Source organism: Acomys minous (assembly GCF_964271855.1).
Source record: "Acomys minous genome assembly, chromosome: 17".
In the NCBI taxonomy this organism is placed as follows: domain Eukaryota; kingdom Metazoa; phylum Chordata; class Mammalia; order Rodentia; family Muridae; genus Acomys; species Acomys minous.
Genome location: NC_140500.1, coordinates 37,744,770 through 37,757,799, shown reverse-complemented (window position 1 = coordinate 37,757,799; position 13,030 = coordinate 37,744,770).

Sequence of the window (13,030 nt, the reverse complement as noted above, 5' to 3'; positions counted from 1 at the left end):
GTGAGGGAGGCACGGTACTAGGGAAAGGAGTGTCTGTTCCTTTCCTCTCTTCAGGTGAAACTACTCCAGTGACTGGCAATTTCTCTAGGCAATTCAGATTCACTGGCCTGGGTTAGGTGTCACTACAGCCATCTGCATCAATCCTTAAGCAAACACCAAAGCTATAAGGTGATGTTTCAGCCATGATTGTTTTCTACTATAGAAGATAAGGGCTACATGCAAGAAACACAGGCACACACTGCTGTTGAATTAAATCACAAGTCTTCCAGCTGTTTCTATGGCTATTACCTGTGGTGATGAGGGCCTCCTTACTCGGCTAGGCATTGCCGCTGATCTGCAGCCATGCTGCATTTGCAGTTAAAGTGTTTCATTAAATATTGTGCCCAAAACTCTGTGCATCTTTAACCGTTGGGTCTCGAATACCTGCAGTAAGAGTGTTTATAGATGAGTACTCACCTTCTACGAGAATAAGAATTACTTTTGGCAATAATAAGTGACTCCTGCAAATGTAATTCTTAAAACACCAGCATTGACATTTAATGGTCTTTTTGTTTGTTTGTTTGTTTGGCCCAAAACCATCATTGAAAATACCTTTCCAACAAGGACTATCTAAGCACACCTGAGAAAGCTGAAAGAAGAGCTCAGGAAGTAAACAGCTCAGTAAGTAAAGTGGCTGCTGTGCAAGCACGAGAACTCACACAGAAGCCTGGCACCGTGTTGCATGAGCTGTAACCATAGTGCTAGAGGGGCAGAGGTAGGAGGGTCCCTGGACGTTATTGGCTAACCAGTCTAGCAGTCACAGTGAACCCCAAGTTTACTAAGAGACCTTGTCTCAAAAATAAGGTGGGAACAACAGCGGATGAACTGATGTAAACCTCCAGCTTTAAAGTGGACATGCTTACCACCACCCCAAAAAGAACATATACCATACCACACACAGACACACATGTCAGTATCACACACACACACACACACACACATGAAAAAATAAATAAATTAAAATTCATACTTAAGGTTCCTGGAGCTGAGAAGTTCAGTGTTTTATGCTAACTGCTGAAGCTATTATCTCTAGTTAGTCAATACTATATTTTTGATAGGGTCACAATCCACAGACAAAATCAGAGAGGCCTTTGAGAAAAAGGGCAGAAAAAATGTCAAGCCCAGAAACGTCCATGTCATCCACGCTGTTCTGTGCTGGTGACAAGATTCCTATTCCAGGTGACAAGATCCTCCCAACACTGTTGTAAAAAGCAAAAGGCTCCTGTTTTCTGGATGTTTTAAAATAATTAAAAGACGTCCACACATATATTATCTGGTACAATATTATTCTGAGCTTAAAATAAAACACAAACTTCTATGATGCATAAAAAGACTTTTGGGAATTGCCTTAATAAATGACTTGTTCCTTTTAATTTGTCTTAATTAGAACTCTATTTTTGTCTACTAGGCCTAATCTCTCTCTACTTTAAATTAGTCTTCCTTCTGATGCAAGTCAAGTATATTGAAGTATAATTTGTGTGGAACAAAATTCAGCAAAACTTAATGTATATAGCCTCATGAAATTTAGCATATCGTCATATAAGTAACACTAGGGTTAAGGTATAGAGAATATCTTTCACCCCCATATATGCCCTGGTTCCCTTTATCGTTATTTACCTCCACCCCTATCTGCCCTCAGTTTTTGGCTATGCTAATTTTTTTTCTTGGATTGCTAAAATTTTTACTGTTCCACAATATTGTTGCACCTATTAGTAGCTTCGCCTTTTCTTTGTTGGGTTATATTCCCCTTCTGTTGGTATACAACAATATTAAGCTATTTACCACTAAAGTATATTTTTCACAAATGTTGGCTATCTTGAGTAATTATGGCTTCTACATGCATTTATATAGGCTATCTCCTCAACATATATTTTCATTTCAAATGTGTAAAAAAGAGTATTTCCTAGGTATATAAATACCATTCACATGTGAAGTATATGTTGTACTTTGTCAGGAATGGCCATACTGGTTTTCTGATGCTTTATGCTTATTTTTTTACCCCACCTGTCACTCATGTTACACCTCACATGGTGTCTCTTCAATTTGGCTCTGACTGAGGGGGCATGTGCTGATTCCTTTTCATTGTTTCATCTACAATCCCTACATTTACTTTGAACAACATTGATTCAAATATTTCCCATATTTTTTGGTTTTCAGTTTTCTTTCTTCCTATTTAGCTAACTAGTCCATCAGCCTAGATTCAAGTGCTTCACTGTGTGTATGTGTGTCAAATATTTTTACCAGCATGTCTTATAATATTAACAATGTTACATATTTTATTTAGTTTTTACACTTTTTAGTATTATCTTAACAGATTAAAAAACGAAAAATCTACATCTCCTTCCAAAGAAAAGTTAAAAAGGCCTTTCTTCTATTTTGTCCTACAAACTACAACTTCATAGTTTGCATTGAGGTCAGCAATCCATACTGACTCCCTTTAAAAATTATAGTTGAGATCAAGGCCAAGGTCTTCCAAGTTCAGAATCATTCAGATGCTGGGAGTTACCTGTTACCTGACATAAAGGATTTTCTAGTTACACAACACTCCCTGCAGCTTGGCCCTGCAGAACTGGGTGGCTGCCTTCTTCCTCTAGCCAGATGACTTTTTATAGAAAGTTAAAGTTATTCTTTACCAACTGCATACCTCTATATAATACATGCTGACTTCAACTGCTCACCCCACCCGCCTCTTCTCTACCTCTCACTCCTGTCAGCTCACCCTCTTCTCTACAAGTCCTTTCCCACCTTCTTTTCTTTTCGCTTTGTGTGTCTGTGATCCACAGATCATAACCAGGGCTATCTGCATGGCCATGGATGTTCAGCTAAGCACTGGAGCCTGTTGGGCTCACCATCTTCACTTTCAAACTGAAGACAATGTCTCTCCTCCCTGCAACATGCATCAATAGCCAACAGTATCTCAAGGAAGGGGAGCGTGGGATGAGCTGCTCCTGTCCCATATATCCGTGACTGACTGTTGACAGGTCTGATCTCATGCAGGTCAGTGCAGACATCTTCAGCTGCTCGGGTTCATGGTGGCAATGGCTAGTTCAGGCCCAGAAGATATTGTGTAATGGCAATTCTCCCTTTCTTCCAGCTCTTATGTTCTTTCTGTCCCACCATCTTAATCCCCCATGAGCCTTAGGTGGAGTGGTATTAATGAGTGAAATTTTTATAATTTTATACTCCTGTTCCTGTTCTCTCTCTTTCCCTCTCTCCAGTGTCTTTCGATGTAGCCCAGGCTAGCCCGAGACCCCTTGATCCTCCTCTGGTTTCAGCCTCATGAGTCAAGTGCTGGGATTCCAGGCATGTACCACCATGCTGGCCTCCATCTCTTTTTGGTTATCTTCTTTCAAAAGTTTACAGAGAAATTGGAACTACCATTCTTTCTTTTCTCAATTTTAGTTTCATGTTGTAATGCAGCACTGTGAACCTCTTCAGGATAGTCACCAAGCAGTGACAGTATCTTAGGCCATTTCCTTCTTCTGCCTAAATAGAGGTTGCTATGGTTTAGAACATAAATGTCCCCAAAGGCCCACATGCTGATGTCATTCTTTGTGGTAGCACTAATGAGAGGTGTTGGAAGCTCGGGCATATATGACATTCTTATGCCATTGGGGATTGAATACAATAGTAACCAAAAGCTGAGAAACACAGAGGTTAAAAGTTAAGTGGCTAATAATTTTCCATGAAAAATTTCTTGGTATACTCTTAAACATCTAATTTAAATAGTACTGCTAGGAAGCAATGTCACTGAAGAGCTTTGCCATGTAGTTTACCTCTGAGCATTTCAAATCTATTTTGAATATCAGGAAACTCAGCCAAGCAAACCAGGAGGCACACCACAGAGCAGATTCCCTGGAGTTTATCATGGTTCAGGACTCTGCCCTCCTGCTCCCTCCCCCCTTGCTACTGTCTTAACAGTCCATCACTTAAGTCACTTCAGCAAGGAAATTCTGAGTCACACAGCAGCTCTAACATCTCTGTCCTCGGAATATATCTCCCTCCTTTCCTCTGCTCAGCTTTAACAAGACAAAAGATGCACTGGCTACACTGCAAGGAAACTGTTAGGAAATCCCAGCACCTCCTGACTCATTTTTATTGTTTTCTCAGTCTCTAGTAGGATAAAATTTGCACTCTGACAAATACAAGAGACAGCACTTTCTTTGCTTTACAGCTCAGCTTTTCCACTTTGCACACAGCTACCCTCTCATTTGCAGTAGAGTGTTTTAACACACCCAGCAATGCTCTACAACCCCTGACTTTTCTACATTTGTTTTGGTGTAGAAATACAGACAAGGGTTTGATGGAGGGGCTGGACAGATGGTGTGGCAGTTATGGACACTTGCTGCTCTTTTACGGGGATCTCGGTTCAGTTCCCAGCACCCATATTTGACAGTTCATAACTACCAGTAACCCCAGCTTCAGAGGACTGTATACCTTTTTCTGGAGGGTGCACACACATGCAGAAAATCTTATACATGCATGTGCACACACACACACACACACAAAATTAAAATTTACATGTAAAAGCTTGATGAAAAAAGCTATAAAAGGAATAGAAAACTAAGACATTTATGAATCTCGGAAGGTCTCACTGGATAATGAACAACAACAACAGAAACAGAATGAAAAAGAGAGAGGTTTTAAATGCAGAAAGTTCTAGTCATAAGGAAGAGACAGTTTTACTGCATTTGAGTGCTCAAGGAGCTTAACAAGTGAGACTAGCAGGAGAAATAGACTGGTGTGTACAAAAGTCTGCACCAAGTGGCTATAGGCACGGTTACCTATGATGAGCATGCTGCTAAATCTACTTTCTCTTGTGTTTTCAGATTTCCCCCCATCTGCTCTGCTCCAGTCTGCTTTGGTCTCTGTTTCTGTCTCTGTCTCTGTCTCTGTCTGTCTCTCTGTCTCTGTCTCTGTCTCTCTCTCTGTCTCTCTGTCTGTCTCTCTGTCTCTGTCTCTGTCTCTGTCTCTGTCTCTCTCTCTGTCTCTCCCCTTCCATTCCCCCTCCCCCCCTCTCCCACAATCCTCTCCTTAGGCTTTTCTTCCATCTCCACAGTCATATCCTAGAGAACTTCATTCCACCTCATAGTCTACTGATGTAGGAGTAAGAATATACTTCCCCAGAAAAATCTCTATCCCAGTCCTTGAAAGCTACATAGATCTGACTTTCTAAGACAAAAAGAAATTATAGTTTCTGGTATGATTATGTCTGTAAGAAGATAAACAGAAATCTATAGCTGATTTTGATTACTGGGTGGGGGAGGGGGTCTGTATCAGCATCCTTACTAACAATATGATCTGGGTGCTTTACACTCTTTCCTAAGGGCAGGGTGCAGCTCAGTGACAGAGTTCTTGCCTAATATGTGCTAGGGCCTGGTTTCACTCCCATCTCTGTAAACAAACAAAACCATGTTCTTCTTGACAATTCATCTTCTCAATAAACTTAGATAATTTCCCTTTTTCTTTTTTAAAATATATTTTATTAATTTATTCATATTACATCTCAATTGTTATCCCATACCTTGTATCCTCCCATTCCTCCCTCCCTCCCATTTTCCCCTTACTCCCCTTCCCTATGACTGTGACTGAGGGGGACTTCCTCCCCCTATATATGCTCATAGGGTACACATCTCTTCTTGGTAGCCTGCTATACTTCCTCTGAGTGCCACCAGGCCTCTCCATCCAGGAGACCTGGTCAAATATGGGGCACCAGAGTTCCTGTGAAAGTCAGTCCCCACTCTCTACTCAACTGTGGAGAATGTCCTGTCCATTGGCTAGGTCTGAGTAGGGGTTCCAAGTTTACTGCCTGTATTGTCCTTGGCTGGTGCCATAGTTTGAGCAGGACCCATGGGCCCAGATCTGCCCATCATAATGTTTTTCTTGTAGGTTTCTAGGACCCTCTGGATCCTTCTATTTCCCCATACTGCACGCCGAGCTCAGCTAGGTTCTGTGGGCTCAAACCACAAGCCAAGTTCGGCCAGAGTCCCAAGGCCTGGACTGCCTGCCAAGCTCAGCTAGCATTTCTGGGCCCAAACTGCCTGCCAAGCCAAGCTAGGTTCTCTGGGCCCCAACCGCTAGAGTCTCAGGGGCTGAAGCAAATGGGACTCAGTGCACGAGCTGTGTGCCGCGTTGAGCTTAGGTCACAGGGCCCAAATCTTGCACTGAGTCCCCTCTCCCACAGCAATTCCCACCAGTCACCATGCCAATTACCTCTGCCAGAGTGTTCCCAGCTGCGAACCTCAGCTGCCGCCACTGCTACTCTAATCTGAGAGCATCCAAGTTCCTCCTGTGTTCAGGGTACACAGGTTTTCTGTATTTAGATCCTTTCGAATTGTGGAGTACTCCTGCTGTAGTGGGGTGAGGCATTTGGTGTTCCTGGTTAAGAATTTCATACAATTCCCTGAATCGTTTACTGGAGCTTCGAAACATGATTCAAGCTGCTTGCCGCCATCTTGGAGTCTCCCAGTTTCCCTTTTTCTAACCTAAAACAAACCAACTAACCAACCAACCAAACAAACAAACAAAAAACCAAAACAACAACAACAACAAAAAACTCCTCCACAGGCGAGAACTCATGCCTCATTCTTTTGACCTGGTCAAAAGCCTGTGGCTGGGAAGGCCTTCGCCCCTAGTGGTGAAGCTCTTGCTGCTGTATTTCTAAATGGACATGGTGTTTCATGGGGTCAGAAAGCCGTGCGACTCAGGGAGCCAGTCCAGAGCAAGAGTAAGGGTGAGATGTGTCCAAACCCTGAAAATCTAGCACCAAACTGGCAGGAGTAGGACTGTTCCCTCCTGCTCTGGGCCTGCATGTTCCAGTGCACAAAGCCTCTGCCACCCCAGCCTCTGCCACCCTTGAGGTAGCCAGGTAGTCTGGTGGCCAGGGTTTTGGTTAAACGTCCTCCCTCCTTAAAAGGATGTGTCCATCTAGCACTTGGATCTTATTGTCATGCAAATAAAGCATTCCTAGCACCTAGGCCCAAGCCAGTGATATACACTCACTCCAAAATGCCTACCCACTCCCCAAAGATTATATAGCCCCTTTCACCCCCAATAGAGAGAGCTGTTTCACTGAAAACTATCTTAGGGAGGGCTGTTTCTCTAGCACTCACTGCTGACCAAGATCCTGCTAACTCACCCAACTGGCTAAGCTTTACTCCCTGCCATCCTACTGGTGTCTGGATTCCCCGAGAGCAGAAGCAGACCCCTGGACAGCACTGTTTCTGACAAACTGCCTCCTAGATGACTATGTTGATGCTCATAAACTAGTGTTTCTGTCAGCTTTGGTCAGAGAAGTCGCTGTTTACAGTGTCCGTCAATGGCTGTAGAGAATGACTAGCCCTGACTGATATCACTCTCTCTGAGGCTCAAGTAACAAGGAGGAAGAAGTGATCGGAAGAACGAAAGACCAGAGGAAGTGCCAGAGGTGATGTCGAAAGCTGAATTCTGGGCACATCACAGCCATTGCACTCTTGAACATGCACAAGATATCTAAAAGACTAGGCCTATCAGCTCCTTTTCGTAGAAAGGGGAAGGACACAGATAGATACTTGATATGGGGAGGAGGAGATATTGTCTCCAATGGTACAGCTCCTGGTAAGGTGCGCATGCTCCACTGAGCAACCATAGTGGAACTCAATGGGTTCTTGCAGAAATCCAAAATAGAGGCCCGAGGGAGCTGCTCTTTCTACCACAAGACAACATAACAAAAAGAAGGTAGTATTGATGAGCTGAGAGACAGGACTCTGGCAAGATACTGAATCTTGACTATTGACCTACTGGCCTTTAGCACTGTAAGGAATTAACTTTTTTGTTGTTTGGATGCTATTGCTGAAACCTGATCCCCTTTCAGTGATTGATTCTCTACACTGGCTAGAGGTCAGAGTCAATTTTGGGCTTTTAAAAATTGAGCTGCCTCTAGCTTTCTGAGTCAGGAGACTCATGGAGGTGAGATGCACCTCTTCTACCAAAAAGAAGTCCAAAGATCTCTCTCTAGTCACTGTGCTGCTGTTCTGGGATTCCTTGGCAGAGACATCTGAGTATCATAAAATATCTGGAAAAGAATATGTCCCACTTAAGGGCTGTGTAGTAGTAATTGTGATCCTGATGTGCATGATACCGCAGGGAACAAGTTTGGCTTAGGAACAAATGAAAAGAATTTGAGGGTATTCAGTGCATTCTTGGGTAAAAAATGGAGCCATAGAGGAAATGGTCCAGGCTTTGTCACCAGTAGACAAAATGTGAACCAGCTCTACTGTAGCTACCTAACCTCAGTTAGCAAAGGTTGTTGAGCCTCCAGAAGCCAGCCTGGTATAAATGGTAAATTCTCAAGCAGCCAGGGATATAGAGACCTTCTCTCTGTTTCTATCTCTGTCTCTGTCTTTATCTGTGTCTCTCTCTTTCTCTTACACACACACACAAGCACACACACACAGTCAATCAACAACAACAACAACAACAACAAGAACCCTCAAGAAATATGAAATTGAGCTTACCTGCCAAAGGAAGGCTGTGATTGGATAACTTTCTCAGAATTACAAGTGGCATTTGTAGTTTTACCTTGATGTTTCCAAACTATGAAAAAAAACCCTGCAGTGTCTTTTAAGCTATACCTCCAGTACCATACACACCTCACCAAAGAGCTTCACCTAAGCTAGCCAGTTTCTTATTAACATGACCAGGAACTGTCGTAATTGCCCTTGACTAGTAACCTAATGTCAAGGGCAAAGAGAAAGTCGGCCTCAAAAGAGAGTGACTGGAAGTATACCTTGGATAATCTCTTTAGCTTTAACAAAGCACTGACTAGCAAAGCGCTCCCCGCTGTTAAATACAGAAACTATGCTGTGGCCGGAAGCATGTGTGCAGCTGGAGGAGAGTGGCAATTTAATCTTTCAGGGTGACAACCACATCACCTGTACATTTACAAGGACATCTCTGGTTTCCAAAGGGTGCCAGTCTTTGGTTATTAATGTTTGCTTCTCCAGCAATTAGATTATTGCCAATTAATCATTCGTAATTTTTCTGACTACAAACTGTTGGCAGAAAAGCCATTCTCCCTGTAGACATATTAGCATCAAGTTTGTTCTCCAGTGGAGAAGCTGAGAGTATTCCACGCTATTTATGAAAAAGTAACGGGGCCTTTCTCCTCTACCCCAGTTTTTTTTTTTTTCAAGTTGAACACAACAGTGCTGGCTTGCAGTCAGGAGAGTGGACTCCAGAGATGGCTGTCTGGAGACTACTAAAGAGAGCTCATTTCCCTGGGCTTGATGTGGTCACATCATCTGTAAATTATAGCACTCTACTATTTCTCTACTTAGTCATTATTCCGTCCTTTGCTAGCTGCAGCTATAACCCCTCCTTAAGCATGCCCTGCTACAAACTCCAGAGGCAGCTGCTTCAGGAGGGAGCTGGGTTTTGGTGGTGGAGAGAATAAATATACCCCAAATCAAACTGCATTAAAGTAGATTAGCTCTTGCTTAACATTTTTTTTACATTATCTTTTCATTACTATGACTAATCTAACTCTTTAAACAAATCTTGCTCTTAAACCGATTTAGACTAGAATGTAACTTGAATCTGCACCTTCCAATTTCAAGATTGGATAATGACCCCCCCCCTTGGAATGCTAGTCCGATTTGCTTATCCTTGGGAACAACTCTGCCTCCAGTCCTTACCCCTGTCCTTTTCTGACTCTGCAGGCTTAGAGAGTTGCTGAAAGGAGTCGGGTTATAGAGTTAAGATGCTCTCTGGCTGTTTGTTCCTAACATCCTAAGGCAGCATGAGAAGCCAGTGATGTGGAGATCACAGAGGCAGAGAAAGATCAGATATAGAGAGTCTCCTAGACTTCCTGTGATTCAGGCCCAGTGAGCCAAACAGAAGAAAGAACCTGCGTGGAGACACTCTGAGGGTTTGCTTCTATGGGGGGAGAGGTCCTTTGAGGCAGTTGAGGGGATTTAGTGTCACATGCTTATCTGTGGGTTTGTTTCTATTAGGAATTGGCTGTCTCTGTAAAATATTCTGAGCTGCAAGGAGTCTCACTCCAGATGGTCTGGTGTCAGCTTATTAAAGTGTATTTTTCACAATAGTGTAACCTTCTGATGAGAAAATGGTCCAGCCTAGAGGCATCACTTAGTGGCCTTGCTCTGAGCTCAGATGGCTCTGAGGCAACAGCAGCCTTGTTCCAAGGCTAGAAGGACTGCTGTCCAGCAGCACAGCTATTGGTCCCAGGACAGCTCCCACAGATGTTTCCTTAAAAAGTGTCTGATACTCTCTGCAAAAGTAAACCGCATTCACTGGCTGGGATGACTTCAGACCACTGTGACTGATCCACACAACTTCATAAATGAGCTGATCCCTGATCCCTGCAGTCTAAGAAAAACGGTTCTCAATGTTAACAGTGTAGAGTAGACACATGCTTTCTGTTAGCACCCAACCCTGTTCTCATAATGCTAACATTGTTTCTTTCCCTACTCTTAGTCTACTACTGAATTTACAACCCCAGCCTAGACAATCAGAGCATGCCATCTCCTGTCTGATTGGCTGATTAATGAGTATGTGACTTAAGGTAGGTGAATGTATTCAGTTCTATTTACACTGTTCTGTGCCACTGATATGTAATCAGAGAGTTGCTGGGGCTTATTTCTGCTGTTGAGTACTAATGCTGGAGATGAAGGAGAGTTAGAGGGACATAGGTAGACAAGCAAAGAGACAGCATGCTACTGTAGTGGTGGCTTTTGTTCCCAGAAGACACTGTAAAGAGAAATAGCAGGAAGTCACAGGGTATCTGAACATTATCAATAGGGAAAAGGGGAGGACTCAGGGCCTTACAAAATACTCAAGCCATTGTCAATTTAACACACTTCCACCTTAGGGACACCCTCATCCCAAAGGGATAAAGCTGCGACTGTCGCTCACTCTGTGGGCTTGGTCTTTTGCCTTCTTCTAGCATTAAGCTTTTTGTCTTTCCTAGGGAACAAGCTTGGTGGTTCCTGAGATGACCACCATCATCCTGTTGCAGAGATATAGGGCAAATAGGGACAAGAGAATGGGATCCAGAAGGCAGTAAGAGATCAGCTGACCTGGTGCAGCCATATCTAAGGGAATAATTGTATATTTAAATTCTGGGAATCAGTAAGTGCTCAGTTTCACACAAACAAGCTTGAGTTATACTTTAAGTTGTCAATGAAAAGAGTCTTTACTCCAAAACTCAAGACAAAGATACAGAACTTGGGGCCATTCTTTTCTGTCTCACTTTCTCTTATATTTGTAATTTCAAACAACCACATAATCTATTAGATATGAGTTTTGTTTTCTTACAATGTTAAATAATGGATGTGAAACCACATTATTTAGAGTACATTATGTTTCCAATCAATGATAACATCCATTATGGCTGCTGTTATTTATAAATTAGTAACAACAGCCATAACTATAGCTGGCAGCCATTCTCAGACTGCACTGGCAGCCTTGACAGGAGCTGCCAAACTTCCAACAACATGACTTTGTCACCATCAACTGATTTGCAAAAACCCCACAAACATGATCATTTATAATCTAAGTATATGAAAAAGCATGTATTATTTTTCTGGAAACCACAAAGAACTATTCACTTAACCTTAATACACATAAGCACACACATATATGCAAACATATACACACAAACACACATTTATAAAATACATAAAGAGACATACACATATCTATACACATATGTATGGACATGTATACATAAACTCACAGAGAAACAAACATATACATGTATACATACACATATAAATGCAATGAATAGCCATAATATATATACATAGAAACATAATACATACACAGTACATACACACATACATACTACACATATGTAGCTATTATAACAGTAGATGCTAGAATCCAGAGTAGTGAAAGTTCTAATTAGCTTGCATTAAGTTGCTTTGCACAGAGCTTTCCTGTAGGATGACATAAGGGGTCTTGACAATTGCAATGGTTACCCACAGTAGAGCTGCCTTCTTCGTATTGTGAGGTACAGCCTATAGTCCTGCATAGTAAAACACCAAGTCAATTTAAGAAAATGAAAAAAAAAAAAAACCAACCAAACAACAAAAAAACCCACAAAAAAACAAAAACAACAAAAGGATTGTTTGGGCTCAGGAAAACTCTGCTGGCCCTTTATCAATCAGCTTATACATCACATGGGGGTGCTTAAATCTTACAATATTAATAAAATTATTAAAATATTAAAAATTTCCAAACCTTTCTAATTACTAAGTATTAAGTTGGCTAAATATTCCCACATCCACATTAGTACAGAAAAGAGATGATTATATGTTGCAACTAAGACCTGTGACATTGATACACGACCATATACACTACATTAGCAGCCACTGTAAAGTCCTAAGTAGGCCCTGATGAATGCTAAGTTCTACACCAGGATACAAGCAGTGAACTTGAGAGACAAGAGGAGACACTGGGCTCAAGTAGACTCAATTACTCAGCAGGAAGCCCTATTCCTTTTTAAAATTTTGATAGTTTACTTGAAATTAAAAAAAAAAAAAACGACCTCAACTTTGCAGCTACTCCCTTCTTTGGCATCAGTGGAAATCTCTTCTATATTTTCAGAATTTGAGGGTCTGTGTCTGGTTCTGAGGGCAGGAACTGAAGACCACAAAAGATCTGTGATCAAGATCTTCTTTCTATAACTGAAAATAGAAGAAAGAAGAAGAAAGTCCTCATGTGCTGGGGGTGATGTCTACTCTTTTCTGAGGAGTAGGGAGGGAGTATAGAGGGAAGAGGAAGGGGTGGGACGGGAGGAGAAGAGGGAGGAGGCTACGGTCCAGATGTAAAGTGAACACATTTTTTAAAAAAGAAAAAAGAAAAAGAAAAAAAAAGACAACCTCTCTCTATGCACAGGGAAGGGCTCTTGATGTAAAAAATCAGACATTGTGGATGGAACACTGAGCTTTCCTGTGAAGGAACTGGGGCGATTCTGCTAGAGCACTGT